Source organism: Hippichthys cyanospilos, chromosome 13 (assembly GCF_059441005.1).
Source record: "Hippichthys cyanospilos isolate Australia breed blue-spotted pipefish chromosome 13, RoL_Hcya_1.0, whole genome shotgun sequence".
Lineage (NCBI taxonomy): Eukaryota > Metazoa > Chordata > Actinopteri > Syngnathiformes > Syngnathidae > Hippichthys > Hippichthys cyanospilos.
The window spans coordinates 12,735,004-12,753,263 of NC_142381.1; the positions used below are offsets into that span (position 1 = coordinate 12,735,004).

At 38.0% G+C, this 18,260-nt stretch overlaps 1 protein-coding gene and 1 long non-coding RNA gene across 6 annotated transcripts in view; one reads left to right on the top strand and one right to left on the bottom strand.

The window, feature by feature from the left end:
* diaph2 (diaphanous-related formin 2) overlaps positions 1-18,260 on the top strand; it is a 363,565-nt gene that overhangs the window by 334,960 nt on the left and 10,345 nt on the right. The window lies entirely within an intron of this gene.
* LOC148413888 (uncharacterized) lies at positions 16,487-18,256 on the bottom strand. Its single transcript, XR_015867654.1, has 2 exons — positions 17,786-18,256; positions 16,487-16,839 (listed from the first exon to the last, which is right to left on the bottom strand). It is a non-coding gene; the product is annotated as an uncharacterized LOC148413888 (long non-coding RNA).

The window sequence follows — 18,260 nt, forward strand, 5'->3', positions numbered from 1 at the left end:
GTTGAAACAATACCAAGGCATTTGAAAACATCTCATTTTACTTTTAAGAACAATGATGAACATTTTTGTTGATTTTATAAGTTCTAGAGGCAACCAGCAACCAAATAATGAAAAAAAAAAAAAAAAACTTTCTGTGCCACAAAAGAAAATATTCAGCAAAACAAATTGATGGAAATGAAAACACATTTTTGAAAAGTCGATTAATTGACTGAATGATCAGATTGGTTGATTATTTTAATCATCATAGTTACAGACGTTGATTAGTTTTTGAGCTGCGTGGACATTTGGAGGATGTCAGATTTCATTCATATATATGTAAACCCTCTGAAACGAATAATTGCGGGACACTGTCTCCAAGTGCCTACTTCACAGCGCACTGGTGCTGCCAAAATGATGAGACTCTACTGCAAGACTCGATCAATGGAAATGAAAGGAGTCACTTTGATTGACCATAATTAAAGTTGGCTGTGACCACTCCCACAATGGCGCAGCACTCGCTTTGGCATATCCAGCCGCCTGGATTCATCTTTGAAATGACCAAAATCAGGTCTAAAATCATTTATATTACACGTTACCTTGACATTAAATCGTGTTGAAATACTTTTGGAGCATTCAGGCTCTGCTTCTGCCTTTCCGTTCCTTACAATTCATGTTTTTGACATCTTTATGATCAGTTTCTGATTTTTATGCGGTGACTTTTCGCAGTGACCGCAAATGTGGTTATTCTTGGACCAATGACACATGAGTGTTTGCGTGATTGTGCGGCCCTCTGACTTCCATGGCAACAGCTTGCAAATCTATATCTCTTTCACACCTGTGTCGCTCGCTTCCCCGTTGCTCTGTCCCCCTGCTGTCGCTTCCCAAGTGCGCTATGTCCACACTTGAGGAAACACACTGTGAAACTTTAATGCTAATTGATCCCAGTGCAGTATTGTGGACACAGGTGCGTTGCCCCAGGGTCTGGCTCTGCCGCGGACACCGAGGGATTGTGGGTAACGGAGGGGCTGATAGGGCCATGCTAGAAAGTGCCACCGGGCAGGGCGCTAGTGACCCACTTCTTTCCAATCAGTACACGTTTGCTGTGCACGGTTGTTGGCTTGTGTTTGCCAGAGAGAAAAAAAATCTTAACGGGACTTTGCAGCCAAATTGTACCCCAAGGTACGGAGCATTTCATTTGTTCATTTTCCCACTGAAGCTTTATTTGAATCGATATAGAACTTAAAACAAACGTCAATTCAAATGGAATTTGGAATGGGGCTTTGAGTTTGGTTCTCTGGTCAGAACCAAGGCAGACATTGTACTTATCCTCGCTAATTTCCATGCAGATATTTACAATCAACATGACTCTTCTACTTTGTGTGCGTGAGTCACAACAGCAGCATGTTCCGACTTGCGTACAATCTTTTGTAGGAATGGAACTTGCGGGTATTATTTTTGCAGTTTTCAGCCTTCAAAATAAAAGTCAATTATTGTTTCTCTAATTGGTGCAAGTTTTGGTTGCCTTTTTCCCTTGAAGTGGTACTACGGATTAGAGGGCTCACAGTTTATGTCAGATTACAAATTTGAATCACAGATCAAATTGTTTCGGGGATTTAAAAAAAACAAAACAGAATAGAACAAATAGAAACAATAAACCCATTTTCCAGTTAAAATTATGCACATACTGTAAATTTCGGACAAGCCGTAGCAGCAAAAATTGATGAAGAGAAGTTTTTGATGATTATTTTTTTAAATTTAAAAGTATTTTTATTTGCCTGCTTACAGCAACATCCTATACCAGGCTGAACATGCCTGCATGTTAAGCATCATTACATATATCTGTCACATTTTCACATGACAAACTTTTATACAAGCTTTGTTTCAACTTTTACATAACAGCTTGCACAAATACACACATTTGCTTTACTAAGATATTTTCCACCTGATGGCTAGCAAAAAAGAAAAAAAACTGCCAATGGAACACACTGAACTATATGGCTCAGGCCTCAAATCATGAGGAAAAAGATGTGGCTTATCGTCATGATACTTTCTCGGATTATATTGTAACCATGCGTCGTGTAAAGATCTCAAAGTGCATATTACGTATATATAAATGAAGTACCATTTACCATTTTTGTTCAGTGGCATTCCAGGTACTATAACGAGTAATGGAAGCTGAGTTATTTGATTAGCTATTGTTAACATTAATTAAGTGTAATTAAGTAAAACAGCAAAACGTTTTCAAGCCATTTTTTCCTTTACAATACATGTCAGCTTTGGTAGATGAGAAACCCCACATTTGCAGTCATCAATGTTTAATGCATTAATGGACTTGTTTTCTGTCTGAGTTTGAAATTTACAGTTGCATTTGACTGCACCATGTATCTTATCCAATGCAGTTGCGTAAGTCGATGACGTAACTGACATGTTCCAATTCTCAAACACTATTCACTTCTATTACATGTGTACACTCGAGTGAGTAAGGTGTAGCGTGTGTATTGGGATTGGGCCCATGTGTGAAAGGAATGCCATGGTTGGAAAGTTGCAGTTAAAAGACAAAATGGGACTCAACAGATTTAAAGTTCTGACTCATGCCACCTGTTTGATTTTTCTTTTTTTTTTTTTTTTTTTAACAAGTGAGATCATTCTGAGCCTCTGAGCTCTGGGAAAATGTAAATCTACAGTAAATTGCGCTTAAGCAGCTATGTAACGAGCGGTATTTCATTCCTAACTTTAGTCGTGTGTGTAGACGATTGCATGTTTTTGTCAAGACGCAGGTGTGTGGATTAGGTGCGATCACTTGGGCTATCCTCTGTGGTTGATCTTATTTGATGACGATAGCGCCATGTAAATCTCATCAAAAAGGAGCTAACAATGGGAGCATGTGCACAGACGCCAGAGCATCTGGCGTCGCCGCAGCTCACTGTCTCCATGTGCAAACTGCTGTGAACATCCGGGATGGTTGCTCCAGAAGTTGGTGTGTCAAAAAGTCGTCCACATGTGAGGTAGGGGAAAGATGTGAATTGGCATACTAAAGACCAAATTAGCATCACTATGAGGACAAAAAATAGTTTCCAAATTTTACAAAGCTTTTTTTTTCGTAATAGTATTCCATTGAAAGGCTGTACTGTAGCCGGTTCATTTTAGTCAATACTGGCCAAATGTAGAGCTATTTTTAACTGAAAATTGTTATTTATTAATTTTAAATGTCTCTCAACGCATTAACCTTTTTTGGGTGGCGTCCATTTTGGAGTTGGAGTAGGGCTCTACCACAACTGGCACCGGTGATGAGTTTAAATGATTATTTCGTATTTATCGTCTTTATGAGGTATTATTTAATCCTTTAATAATCCTTTTGTGTGGTTGCTTTCTTTTTTGCATTCTGTTTTATTTTATTTGTTTCAGTACAGACTAACTAAATACTTAACTTTTTACATAGTATTATATATAATATAGTATTTGTGGGTTTAACCTGAAACGAAAAAATGTGCACAGCACATTAACAGTCAATGAAGACTGATCAGTTAAAGTGAGTAAAACTCAAACTGTTTAATATTGCAGTAAAGAAAATGGATGGATGTTTTTTTTTTTTTTTTTAAAGCGGGAATGTGCTGATTTCTTCATGATTAGTTGTTGTATAAATCAGAAAAATTCTTTTGAAGCTGTTTTTTTTTCAACAAATTACAAATATCAAAATCCAAAGAATTAATCACATTGCTATATTTGATGTGGAAATTCTACAGTGACCCGGCCTATGCATTTGTGTCCACTTATTGTTTTTGGTGTATATCTTCTGTCTCGTTAGTCTCTCATTATCTTAGTAAGTCCTAGTGTACTCAGTAGAGTACATTGCCCATTCAAAAAGAACACAACAGTGGACACAAATGAATAAGATGGGCATCCAGAAGATATTACAGCTATTTTATAAGGCACTGTACATCCTCAATATTGTTATTAGTAAAATGTTAAAATTTGTCATTTAGAATCTGGAAATCTGACGGATTTTAGCAGCATCCCACAAAAGAAGTCCAATATTATGGGACAGAGTTGATCTCCTTCCAGAAAGGGGCGGATTATAGTAGAAAGTGCACATTGTCAGGCCTCATAAATCACCAAAGCGATGATGTGCGTTAAGCAGTGTGGAGCCAGGCGGCTGTATGGCTCCTATTGCAGACACCTCCATTGACTTTGCCCATTCATGCTGCGCAAAGACAGTGAGGAAAAAAAAAAAAAAAAAAAAAACGAGCGCCGTGGATGGATGTGGTCTGACTTTGGCCAGCGTCCCTCCCCGCTCGAGCCCCTCGTCCCCCATTAAAGTGTGATGAGTGACCTCACTTAGGGAGTCGGCGCACAGCACTTAATTCACATCTTATTTATTAATACGTGTTGGAATTGTGTTGTTTGCTTGTTTTATTGAAAGACTTGCAGGCAGAGTGACAGTGGCGGGCTGCTTGGCATGTGAGCGCTTTGTCCCTGGAGGGCATCCCTTCGGAAGAAAAAAAATCATCTTCCTCTTTGATGAATAAGTGAAGGCCACGGATTAATTTTTCATTCCAACAGAACTCATTGTCGCCTGAGATGTCTGGTTTGCGGCGTTGGGTTGTCAAGCTGCAGGCCATTAAAAAAAAAAAACTGCGAGCCTTACACGAAATGCATCCACACAAAAACACATCGATTTCATCAATCTAATGAGATCTAATCTAAGATCTGTATGATGATCATTAATCCATCCATTTCCCTTTTGTTAAATCATATTCATACCGCCTTCCACCCAACCATCAATTTGCTTCCATTTTTAGTTTAATTGAATTAGTACACCCATCCTTCGCTTTTCTTATCCTTTCTTGTTTTTTAAAATGTCATTAGACTTATCGTACATTCGTTCTCTACTGCTCGTTGGGGTTTATTTTTAACTGTTTTCAATTTTCCATTCATTTACCTCCTCTCTAGCCAGTTTTAATTTCATCATATCCATCTATCATTATTTTTCATTTTGTCCAGGTTTTTATTTATAGTAATCATCGTAATAGAAATAATGATAATGGTAACTTTTTTAGACCTGACCAGTTAAAAATAAGTCTTTTTTGTTTTTTTAAATCTTTGACCAGGCATATTTGTGTTTGAGTTGAGTATATGCACCAGTGAGTTGCATAAATCCTTGTTTAATTTATATTGGCAACTTTTTGATTAGATGATTTAATTTCATCCGTTTCTAGTATTTCATCATTGTTTCATTGGAGAGTTGTCAAATTAATTTTCGTTGCCGGTTGGATTTTAGTTTAGTTTACCTGACAGGGCTATAATAAATATAACTGCCTTAAAAATAAATAGACAATAACTTGATAGATAACTTTTTTTTAATCAAGGAAATGATAATAAGAGTTTGCTCATAAAAATGCTGGTCATCCTGCAATGTTATATAAAAAAAAAGATGATTTGAAATTCACTTGCAGGTTTTAACAAAAACAAAGTAGACACAGACGATGTAGAGATCAGAATTGTCTCTGTGTGAGTCAAATAAAGTATTTTACCTGAATCATCGAAGAGTAAAACTGTGTTAACGCTGTAAAAAACGAACCAAAAAATAAATACAAAGACTTTTTTTCTGCAGATATGAGCACATCTAATCTATTACTTTTCAACGCCGTGTATGTATGTGTATGTGTGTGTGTGTGTGTGTGTATATATATATATATATATATATATATATATAAATATATATATATATATATATATATATATATATATGTTTTTTTTTATTTAATTAAGAGCAAACAAAGCATTGTCAACAATGACACAATTTTCCTGTTTATGCACCAGAAATAAAACAGCTGATGATACACTATTGATCTTCTGAATAAAATACGACCAGCGATACTACTAAAAATGTCATTCTAAAGTTCATGAAATCATACACCGCGTAACACTCTTGTTTTATACAGTGTAAATGGGGACTGGAAAACCTCCTTGAAAAGTGAAATCCATGAAGTAATATTGCCCCCTTCTACCCCCACACACCCCACAGACATTGTACACAAATAAATAAAGGATATGAAATGCGTCAGGTAAAAGCCGCCCTACCTTTCTTGCCCATGCCCATTGAGCTCCTAATCGTAATATGGAGGTTAAACAGTCTATTTTTGGGCACAACATTTTTTTCTAACATTTTTCAACACATTGGAGAGTGCGTTTGTGTGCGTAGAGCGCTGCTCACTTCCCGCCACAACACAGAGCACTACCGCTACCCTTCCCCCTAGCTCATCCCCACATTGCATTGCGACTGTTCTTAAAGGCCCAGCCTCAGTCTGTGTCGTCTCTGTGTTCAATCTGCCCATATCCCACCCCTTTCTCCATATATAAATGTCCACACAGCCACAAACAAACAGCTGGAGTCATTTAGATTTCTCACCAAAATGCCCTTATATCGTGCCAGATGTAGAAGAGCAGTGGTTTAGTTTTATAGAAAAGTGCCTTCACTTGAACAAGATTGTGTATTAGCGCTGGTTGACTGATTCAGACTCCACGGAGCGTGGGAGTGTTGCAGTGCATGCGCTGCCGTGAAAAGACGCAACACAAAAACACAAATAGTGACGCGCAAAGTGGTGAGGGAGCGTTGTTTTTTCTTGTTGTTTTTGTTTTGTTTTTTCATCCAGACATGCTTTACACTAATTTGGTGGCACGTGGTCCAAAAAATAGTTCGCAGGGTTATTTAACTGAAAAAAGGTTGAGAATCCCTGATTTATACTGTCACTTCTTTGAATTTGAACGTCACGGGTTTCTCTTCAGCCAGCATCTTGTACGATTGTTTTAACTCTTGTACTCCTCAACTAGCGTTGACAGCCGCACAGGCCATGCACAAGCAAAAACATGAAGGTAGCAAAGTGTAGCCCATCACAAGACGGGTGCCGGTGTTTTTATGTACATGTGGGAGCATCTCTGGTCATGAATGATTTATGCTAAAAAGAAGAGAAAGTGAAGAAGTCTTTCTGGAGCCCCCCCACCCTGGCGAACAGAAGGGAGCGTCCTCGCTCGGCCAAATGGGTCTGATGGTGAGGAGCGCATGGGCTCGCTCGCTATGATCCCCACCGCTACTCACGCTTGCACACTGGGAGACATCAAAAAGCAGAAGGATAAATAAATAACACACAACATCATGTTTTATTAAGATCAGTTGAGCTTGAGCCCGTGAGTGGTCCATGAGAATCCTGAGATTCTTCATTGATTGAAATGCATTGTCATAACAGTAAAGACCGCTTTGCAGACCATTAGCACCCGCTGCTAATGTAATGGACTAACTGTCATCCCCAGTATCTCATTAGGGAGCATTGGCTACCACTCTGTTAGCTTTTAAAAATAAATATATAGTCTTGTAATTATGTACTATATATAACGTTGTCTAGATTCATTTTCGGGGTAGGGCTCGCTCCAATTTAATTATATTGAACCTCACTACTGATACATTTAGGCATTATGCAAAAAAAACAAAAAAAAACAACAACTTTTTGCTGTCATTGCCTTCCCCAAAAAACATGTATTTTTCAAATTTGATCCGATTTTAGTTCTCTTTCTTCTAATACAAATAACAATAGGGAAAATAGAGGACACCCACCCTAAATCCCAATTTACTATTCATGTTGACGGTAAAGATTTTTTTTTTTTCAAATTATGACAGCAGTAGTCTAACAAATTAAAAATCCAATTTGTTTGTAATGGATAAACAAGTGCACTTATATTGTGCTTTATTTTCACCATATGGTGTCCAAAGCAATATATAAAACCTCATATTCACTTGAAAACTGTAATTAAAATGTGTATGGCATCATCTATTAAAAAATAATATATATACAAATTAAAAACATTGCACTCTCGAATATGATTGGTGGGTGAATACCAAGTGTTGGTATTGGGCCTATAACTGGCCTTATCCCAAGGTATTGGCGATACTAGTTTCCAGTCTTTTGGAGAACAAACTATAATTTACTCATTTGAAGAATAGAAAATTCTCATTAACTCTTTCAGCGCGATGGACAAATATTTCCGTCTTTTGAAATACATATGTTGTGTGCCAATGACGAGAATTCTGGTCAAATACATTTTTTATGAAAAGGTAGCTGACACCCTTGACTTGTGCTTATTTTAATACCTAGCCAATTGAGCACTGTAAAGATGAAAAGTGACCATTGGGTGGTAGTGCTGCTCATGGGGTGGAAAGCCATACATACTACACATAAATTACATACTTGTATTTCTAAGTAAGGGATGGAAATCAATCTTCCATATGATACCACCCTTGTTTACATAGACGTAGCACAAAATATTGGTATTTCTTCAAAATGGTCAAATTTTTTGTTTTTGTTTTTGTTTTGTTTTGTTTTTGTTGGGTTTTTTTTTGGGGGGGGTGTCTATTATAATTACAAGTAGCATCATTATATGTGACTACTCAGTCGTACTCTTACCGGTACTGTATGTGTGTGAAATAAAGTGGTATCCAACAACCCGGTGGAATCTACTTTATAAATATATTAATGAAATAACAGATCAATAAATAATTAATAATAATTTTTATAAAAATTAAACGTTTGTGCATCCTGATTTAATTTAGCGATTCCTTGTGGCGCTCCTTCTGGTGAGGAAGTATAAAACTAGACAAACACAAAAAAAGAATATTGAACTTGTAATGTAACGCATTTTATATTGAGGATAAAGGTGTAAGTCTGAGTATTATTGTTTTGTCTGTCTAAACGTGTTGTGCCATCGTTTGTGTCCAAACATCAGTTGCTTCCAAAACTGATGATTGATGATAATTGCTAGCATATCAGTATTTTTTTTTTGTGTTTTTATAACGTTTAACTTTTTCTTAAAGCTGTGTTGTTTTGAATAAAATTCGCTTTGTTTAATGTTTTGTGTGAGAAGAAACTGAGTGTCTGAGAGGTGGTTAATATTTGCCAAACGACTGCTTATTGTAGAGTTGAATTGGGTTCACTGCCACCAATAAAAATGTGGTTTGGTGAAAAAATATCCCCGAACACAATGCACGGCATAGAAAATGTATGAGCCGGAAAAATATAGGAAGAACTTTGCATGTTCCCTTGACATTTGACTTTATTTATAAATTCTTCTAGCTTGTGAAAAATGTCAAATTGTGTGGAGCAATCGCTGATCTCCTTCTGTAGGATTGACACATTTACTGCACCATCTTCAAAAGCAACACTTGCGCTTCCCTATCTCATTTAAGTGGCGTGCACTTTTTGACAGCAATCCAATACTATTCGTAGAGATGCAGCCTGCGCCGTATTTTTCTTTACAGTGAGCAGCTACTACATGGCATTAACACAAATTCTTGGAGGGAATGCAGCATCTTTTTATAGCCGGCCTTGTTTTATTGGTATTAATACTGTCAACGATTCCACCTGTCGGATATCATCTTCCCACCCAAACGGATTAGTGTGTGTGTATATATTTTACAAGCATGTGTGTGTGTGCGGAATGGGGGTGAATTTGAACATGTGCTGGCAAACTTATTTGTGTTTCGGAGGATCAAGTGCGTGTCGTGTGTTTGTTTGTCATCCTGGTGAAGGTGTCATTGTGCAGCCGAATCCCTATAAGCTGTCAGATGTTGAGAGATGCCTCTCTTCCAAAAGGGCGCGCTTCCTGAGCTTTCCCTGCCTATTATAAGCGCCGCCGCACTCACGGGGGGCTCCGACGACGCCCCCGCGTGTCCCTCAAGCAGCCGCCAAGAGAGAAGCCACCTTCCAACTACACCAGGGCCCCCACACAGTTCGACTGTAAACTTCAAATACCCTTGTCTTCTTTTTTGTCATGATAAACAACAAGCAGCAGTAATGAGGTGCCAACTTATCAGGGCTTCCATTTTGCTGTGCTCAAAGAAATGTAAAATTTCTGTTTTCAAAAAGTGCCACAAGTTCCATGCATTTCTCGGTAAATACTCAGTTTGCATTTCCCTTTGATTTTGTTTGTGGATGCTGAGAAATATAGTCTCTCATAATTCCATCAAAGCATAATGTCCGTATTCGCAACACGGGGCTCGTGTTGCGCTGGTTAATTTTGAGTATTCATGGAAAATTTTTGACAGATATACATTGTGGGATTTCTGTGAAAACGACCTCCTGATGTGTCGACTTTTATTTCCCAGCAGCTAAAAGGCTAAAATTGTAATTGAAGTGCATGAAAAAATTGATTAGTCGACAATGCACCCCTCCATATATATATATATATATATATATATATATATATATATATATATATATATATATATATATATATATATATATATATATATATATAATGTATAAAATTTGGGGTAGTTAGTTGGATTTTGCATATTAAAAAAAAGTTGCTTTTTGTATGGAAATTCAGAGCTTGTAATGAAACCTAATCCCATTTAACAGGTTAACATTAAGTATTTTTTTAAGCAATACATCAACAATTATAGATGTATGTATTTAAGGAACTTGGGTTACTCTTGGTTGGCAGGTGGCATGAGTCAGAACTTTTGGTTAGTCACTCGTGGTTTTTACAAAGGTCAATTCCATGTGGTTTCTGTGTGTGGATGTCACTAGTGAAGGTGATAGGGTGACAACACCAAAAGGTTTTTCAGGAATTGAGATGTGTCACTATCTTGCCATCTGCATCTCAAACAGACAGATAGCGTTAACATCAGATCTCCACGAGGCCAAGCCCAAATAGGGGGGGGGAAAAAAAATCGATGGATCTCAACCCTGCCTCAATGTCTATCATCGCAATCCATCTGTGTTTATCAACCCATCATTTGTTGTCTGCGGGCTTTCTGCTTTTCATCTCTTTTTTTATTTTCTTTCTTCCTCCTCCCGCATTTGCTTGGTGATCCATCAGACGATTTACCTTATCACTGTGCCCAAGCAGCCATTGAGGCACCCATCTGTCTGTCAAACTATATCTTGGCTTTCATTTGTCTAACTAGCGCTTCGTCTACGCCCTCCCCTGTCAATCACACGGTTTGCCTCACATGTGTCGAGCCACTCGGCGATGAAGTCATCAAGTCAATTTTCGCTTTGCACTTCATTAGTGTTTTTATGCCTCTTCGAGGAGTGTAACATGCACTTTATTCGATACCCTCACTTAAACTAAGCAGTCAAATTAGTGAGTGTCTGTATCGTAGATCTGCCAGTACGTAGATCATGTGTGGTGGTTGTTCTGTAGCTGGCATTGCATCCATAATGAGAGGTGCCTTTGGAATTTCATATTACATATCTGTAAGTGAATATATAGAACAGCTGTTAGTTATATTAAGAAACCTAATCTCTGAAAAGTACATTCACAATAAGAACAAATTAACGAAACTCCGAGTTGTACTATTTATTTGTGGAGTTTTTCAAGATTCAAGAGTTCTTGAAAATTCTTATTCGTTTCACTTCCCCCAACAGAATAAATTCCATAATCAAGCAAATAATAAAGCAGGAAATAAAAGAAAAAAAAAACATTAATAGAGCAATACAGGCAGTAATAATAAACCATTATAACTTAATAATTTTTAATTATTAATAATGTTTGAAAACATTAAAAAAAATGTATTTGTTTTTCAATAAATTTAAATACCGTAACCCCAAAATTTGAAGGTATATACATGCATTCGACTCGATATAAACTTTATAGAAAGTACTAGAATGCTATATTGTGTTCCTCAGGAGTTTAATTTATCCCAGTGTAAAAAAATCCTATTTTTCTTTATGAAAAATTTATGAAAACGGAAACAATATTTTAACTCAGGCGGCATTGAAAGATTTTTTTTTTGAAAACGAACATACGCCAAGATACATGCAAGGTACAAGATACCTACTTTTTTGAACACCTTTTTTGTTTGTTTTGCAGTAAAACATTTCTTGAAGACACCTGCTTTCCATTTTACAGATAGTACAAGCTAGCATGCCGTTTTTAAAATATCGTTGTTATTGTTTTATTGACTACATTGCCAGTATAACTCAAAGCTACTTTAGACACTGTGTTCAAATGAATTCATGGCCAAATTTTCTATGTAGCTTGCCTAATGTCAATATCAAGGACACATTTTTGTTAATATCATTCAAATGAAAAACTACAATTTGGAGTCACTTCCAGTATGAACAGCAATAATACCGTTAAGCTATCAGCCAAAGCGACCACATAATTATTTTTGGATCTCGATCGATTCCACAGATTTAGCCAAAGCAGTGGAATATAGAAAAGACGTTTTTTTTTCCATCTCCATGTGTGTTTTCCCTAAGATCCTCTCGCATGCAGTGTGCTATCTTATCTGTGATCTAAATAGCTCCCTCACAGCATCCAAACGGAAGCAGGTCACTGCTTTGGCTCTGTACAGTCCGATTCAAGCCCCAGTGGAGCAAGCCAGACACTGATGTCAATGTAGTCAGGGGGTCTGGCCTCCCACAGAGGCCCAATCAGTCTTAGAGGATCAGTGACGGGCCCCCCTAGGCACCGGTGTTCCTTGGCCTGATGGATGACTTTCTCTTCCTGGCTCAGGTCAGACAAAAGCAGGCTTTGGTGCCTTGCTCCATCTGTGCTTCTGTCTGGGTTTCACACGTGCTTGGTGGTCATTGGGAAATTCGGGAAGCCGCCGAAGCTTCAAAACGGAACGCAAGGTATAAGATCGGCTAACTTACACAAGGGCGGTTTGGTGTTTTATGTGTCTTCGGCCGGTAAAGAGTTGCTTCAAAGTGTTGGAGGAAAAAAAAAAAAAGATTCGAGTCAAACGGCAAGCGAACGGGGATTTCCTCTTGAGCATATTTGTTTCTTTCATGTTTCTACTTAGTTTGAAGCCGGCCTCCTGAAACACCACCGCTGAGCACGATAGTCAGGGCCGAGAGTTTTGCCTCAGGCACTGATGGATTGCAAAAGTGTTTTTGTATAATGCTTCGTTTGGGCCACGCGTGCCTCCGCTCCCTCCTGAAATGCCAAGAGAAATTGTTCAGATGATTCTACCTGGTTAAGTGGAGCAACTTAAGGGAATATATTTATTTTTCTTTCTTTAACCCAAAGCGCAACATGAAGAGTGTTAAGGCTTCAAGAGAACGATTAGACACATTCACATTGCCCCTAAAACATTGTTCCTACTTTTTTGTTGGACCAAATTTTCTAATTCTTTGCCACTGGAGACAGGACTATAAGGATATGACATAGCCAATATATCCAATGTAATTCCAATTTCTCACTTCATTAAAGAAGGCGCCCAAATTGCTTCTACCGTAAATACTTTAACCCCACAACCATTAATACTGATGTCAACAATAATATTTTGCACCTTAAATGCAAATATAAAATGGTACATGTGATGCGTTTTAACAAAACCAGGCTTATAGTTTTGATTAGTTTTAATTTGTTAACCAAAATAACATCTTTGACTCATGTTCTTTTTGGGATTCCTACAAAAAATAAAATCTCCTTAAGATGTTGATTTTCATTTACCAGGTGCCAAAAGGTTCAAACTGTAATCATGGTATGAAAATACGGGATTAAAAGACAATGCACACCACTGATGGATGAATGTGGCAAAATTTTAAATGTGTTTTCCTCAAGACTAGAGATGCTGTAACTTAGTCATCTATTAAGTACCTATATTTTTATATGTACTATTAAACGTTAAACACATTTGCCAGTCAGAAATATTTACTCAACATTGGTGGCCCGGCAATTCTGTAGATTTTCTGTGGGGCTGTGCAGTGCATGTCTTCCTTATGAATTACATTTCTACTAGTCTCATTTCCCAAGTGTAGTCAAGTAATATGTACTATCGATATTTAAAACTGACAAAAGCAGAATTGAAGTATGTAAAAAGTTTTGTATATTAATGAAAAGCATGATCTCCAAATGTTTGTTTTTATCCAAAATCCAAAGAAAATAATCCATTCAACCATCCATTTTCTAGAGCCGCTCATCCTCAGAAGGTTCGCGAAAAAATGTCTTCTGAATTGCAAAAAAAACAAAACACCATTTGGAGAATCATTTGGCATCATTAGACCGCAACATATGCGAGTGTCCGTATGACATATTAATTGGCTAGGTTTTACATTATAAACATGATAGCCTATTGCCAGCTTTATATCCACATTCTTGAGGCTCTGCTCAGGCTACGCTGTTGCTGCCAGAATTTGTATTGCTTAAATATGAAGGGAGTGTACAAATGCCAGAGGATGTGCAACTGTGGGGGCTGCAATCCTCGTGCGTGATGTCTTCTGGTGGCATGGCAGAGGTAAGACAGGCCTGCATAAACATGCTGAAGCAAGATACTGAAATTCACCCACTCTCCTTCCGACGTGTACACACTCACTGCACTGTGTTTTGTCTTGTTTTTCCCAATGTGTCATTTTCTTGAGCTAAACACCCCCCCCCCCCTTTTCTTTTTTTGTACTGACATTACCTCCAGTTTACTTGGAAAAGCTGGCCCTCTCTGATTTGAAATCCCCGCCCGGCGGGCACAGAAAGCAATAAAAACCAAAACAGTCGGAATTTATGTCAAAGTGGACGTAAACACAAAACCTCCCGGTATCGAATCTTGGCATGCACGTTCCCGCTTTTGACGCTTTGTGTACACGAATGCGAGGAGCAGGCAAGATTGCGCTGACAAGTGCGTTGAGATAAACGGTGATAAGCAGCGAGAGCACGGTGACCATAACACATGCAATCACTTTTGACAGCGCAGGATGTGGTTAATCTCTTCATGTCTCTATCACCACTCTATCTCAGTGGGTACCGGGATGTGCTCGCCCGGCGAAGCTGTCGACTGACCCAGTTAGTGAATGCGGCCATTATAACCCCCACCCTGCGTAACGGCACCCCCGACCCCACTCCACCCTCCTTCCTCAACGACGGCATCTCACCACTTTCCTCCCATGGATTCCATTTAAGTTCCAGACTGCTTTTATCAAAAAACCAGGCTGTTAACCGCCTTTCCAAAAAAACGTCACGTCAGGGCAAATTTTCCTTTCCTTTTTTTTGCGACTGGCCAGACGTAATGTGCATGAATGCAGCCTATTCCTCCAATGTGCCCGCACGGTACAACATGTGCTCGTTCAACAGAGCTATTGAAGAGAGAGCACGCTCTGAAGGTAATTTCACCCGACTTTTCAGCCGTGTACGGAATCACAGCACTTGCTCGTACTCAAATGTTTATTTTATGAGTTGAGTATGAAAAGAAAATCCAAGTCATTTTTGATGGTTTGGGAGCGGCAACCAAGTCGGGGGAAAAAATCTATTTTGGGCAAGGAAGCATTTTTGAGTGGTATCTTGGCCAGTCAACAAACATTTGAAAGAATTTGAAAGGAAAAGTCCTTTTTTTTTTTTTTCTTGACAATAATATGTCACATGCATTACCACTAGCCAAATCTAGCCCTTGCTATTTATCTCGGGCAGCCATTTTGCCACTTGCCGTCAACTTCAAATAGTATCACAGTTGCTCCATAACTCAAGTAACGACCAATCATGGCCTATCTTTTTTTTTTTTTCATGATATCTTTTTTATTACTCGTAGGATCACATCCTAAACGAAAACCCATAAGTATGTTAAAATATTTGTTGTATTTCATTTGTATTACGGTAGTTAATTATACATTTATTAAGATTTAAAAAATGTATTGAAACCTCAGCATTTAAACATAATTCCTTCTTATCTGATTTGTTTAACATTTTTTCCTATAGGGAATAATGGAAAAGAATATAATCCTTTCCCGAAATGCAAATACAGTCAATTCTTATTTTAATTCATATTTATGTGCAAACGTTCGGACCCTGTACCATTATTAAACAATGAAAAAATACTTTTACCTTAGCGGCTGCTCCTCTCGACTACCTGTGTGTTCAACATTGATTTGCTTAACTTGGCAACCTGTTCAACGTACGTTTGGCTTCAGAGAATTAGGTTTGAACTCAGAGGCATTTCTTAACTGAGATGTTTTGGTTGAAGAGTGATTTGTACGAGTTGCGAGTCAGTTAAATACAGAGGTTCAACTCTCTTCTCGTACTAATGTAAAATACGTACTGTATCATCATGATAAAACAAAGCCCTAGAAATTTTTTAAAGTATAAATGTACTATAAATGTCATGTAACAACTATGAAAACCGTTTAGAATAATTAACATTCAAGTATCATGATTGGAATTACAATTGCAATTGACTTAATGGTATGTGTATATTTACAATTTATAAGATTATAACTATTTAATATATAATCTTTAAAAGATAAAGAGAAATGCATGTAAGTGTAGAGCAAGTTAATATATTGCAGGACTTTGCTTGTGTGTATTTTATTTAAATGAATTAAAGAATAGAATTCCCAAACTGACTTCTGAGCTTGTTTACTTTGTATCCCACTAAAGAATTACATTGTCATTTGTATGCAAATCATAGGCAGCTAAAACTTTTCTTGAGGTTGATTAAACTATAATTTACAGATGTACCCAAAAAACTTAAAGATTAAGATGTCCGGTGAGATACATTGTGGTCATCTATAACTATGAATTTAGTTTTATCTTCCATCTTTATTTCATGTGGTTCCTAAATCATGGTGGTACAAACAATATGAAGGAAAATGGGACCACTTTTGCCCTTTTTCCTCCACCGTCCAGCACGTTTTTACTCCAGTTGAGCTATTTTCTATCCCGCGATACTTGTTGGGAGTGATTACTCTTCCCGCCGAATCAGGAGCTGTGTTTACCGCAACTGTAGTTTTGCAATACCCAGGCCATAACTTTCGCCGGGAAGAAATAGCTCCTCTCCTCCTGCATTCCATTTATACGCCATATCTTGTCTCTGTGTAGGGAGTTCCATTACTCCTGAGCTCGGGGAAGGTGGTGAGGTGCTGAGAAAAGGTGCTAGGGAGATGAAAAGAGGTGATAAAAGGTTACGGTTCTTGCTAGAGATGCTCTCCCTTTTGACAGCAAGCCAAAACATGATGTGTCAGGCCTTAGATTTAATCAAATTTATGATGTTTCACCTCATCAAAGCTATAAGCGCAGAGTGAGGAAGAGAGGGAGTCAAAAATAAGAAGGAAGTGACAGAAAAATCATGTCCTTAATACATTTGTTTATGAGAAAGCGGCACATTCTTTCTGCAACATTTACACCCCCATCTCAAGGTCTGCCTTCAATGTCTTCTTATCAGGATTTATTAAGTAAATGTACAAAAAAACCCCTGGGTTTTGACTTGAATACATAATGTATTTTTTAGACAAAATGGCTTGGATGTCCTGTCCTGCCCCCGTGTATTGTTTGCATGTATGTGTGTAAGTATGTTTGCTTTCAAGGGGGTGTGACCTAGTAAGTAATCAAGAGATCAATGGATTACCAATGTCGCTTACTCGCCATTGCGTGAAGTGAAAACAGCGGTGGCAGTACCATCGAGAGTGAAATAATAGCAAGGCCAAACGGAACACAGTTTAGATAATATATTCTAAATGGTCCACAGAAACTGAGAAGTTTTTTTTTTGAGGGGCTTTCATTATGCCAGAGAAGGAGCCTGGCCAAAAAGATGCACTGATGCAGTGTTTATGGTTACTTAATGTAGATACAAAAAAAAAAATAACGGAAGTTAAACATTAGTGCATTTATAACGGATTTTCCGCATCATTTTCCGCAGTCTCAATTATGGGGTCTATTTTCGTACTCGACATAGGCTACATCGTATTATAAAGCGCATGCTCAAACATACTTTGCGATAAAATGAAAGGTATCTAATATCTCGCCTGATGTTCACACTATACGTAATACGCAATTGGATTGGTTTATCTCTGCCAGCATACATACTGCACCTAATACGTACCTCTGATTGGTTCATCGCCGCCGGCGTACATACTGGTTTTCTTCGCTTACGTCCCAGTATCAGCTGGTAATGGTCTGACGGTCAGTCAAGCAAAGGGCTTACTAACAGATTTTGGGACTCAGTAGACACTCAAGGCACACAGTATTGCCAGGCCCACTGTCGATTTTTGATCAAATTAAAAGGCCTTTTTCCATGCTCCTGTTGCAGTTTTTTGTTTATCACCTTCCATCCATTGGCCGCTATCGTTCTCTATGAAGCTTGCTCGTATTACAGAGAGAAAAAAAATTATTAAGGGACCGACTGTTCATAGAAAAAAAAATATTGAAAATTATGTAGTTTCAGTGGATTTCACGTCACTCCTTTTTGTGTAATGCCGCATAACCCTTACCCAACGTCTTTCTGTTTATGCTGACCACTAAGGGGTGATCCCATGAGGCATTCCACACTCAAAGCGTTTAATGGACCTCTGCCAGCT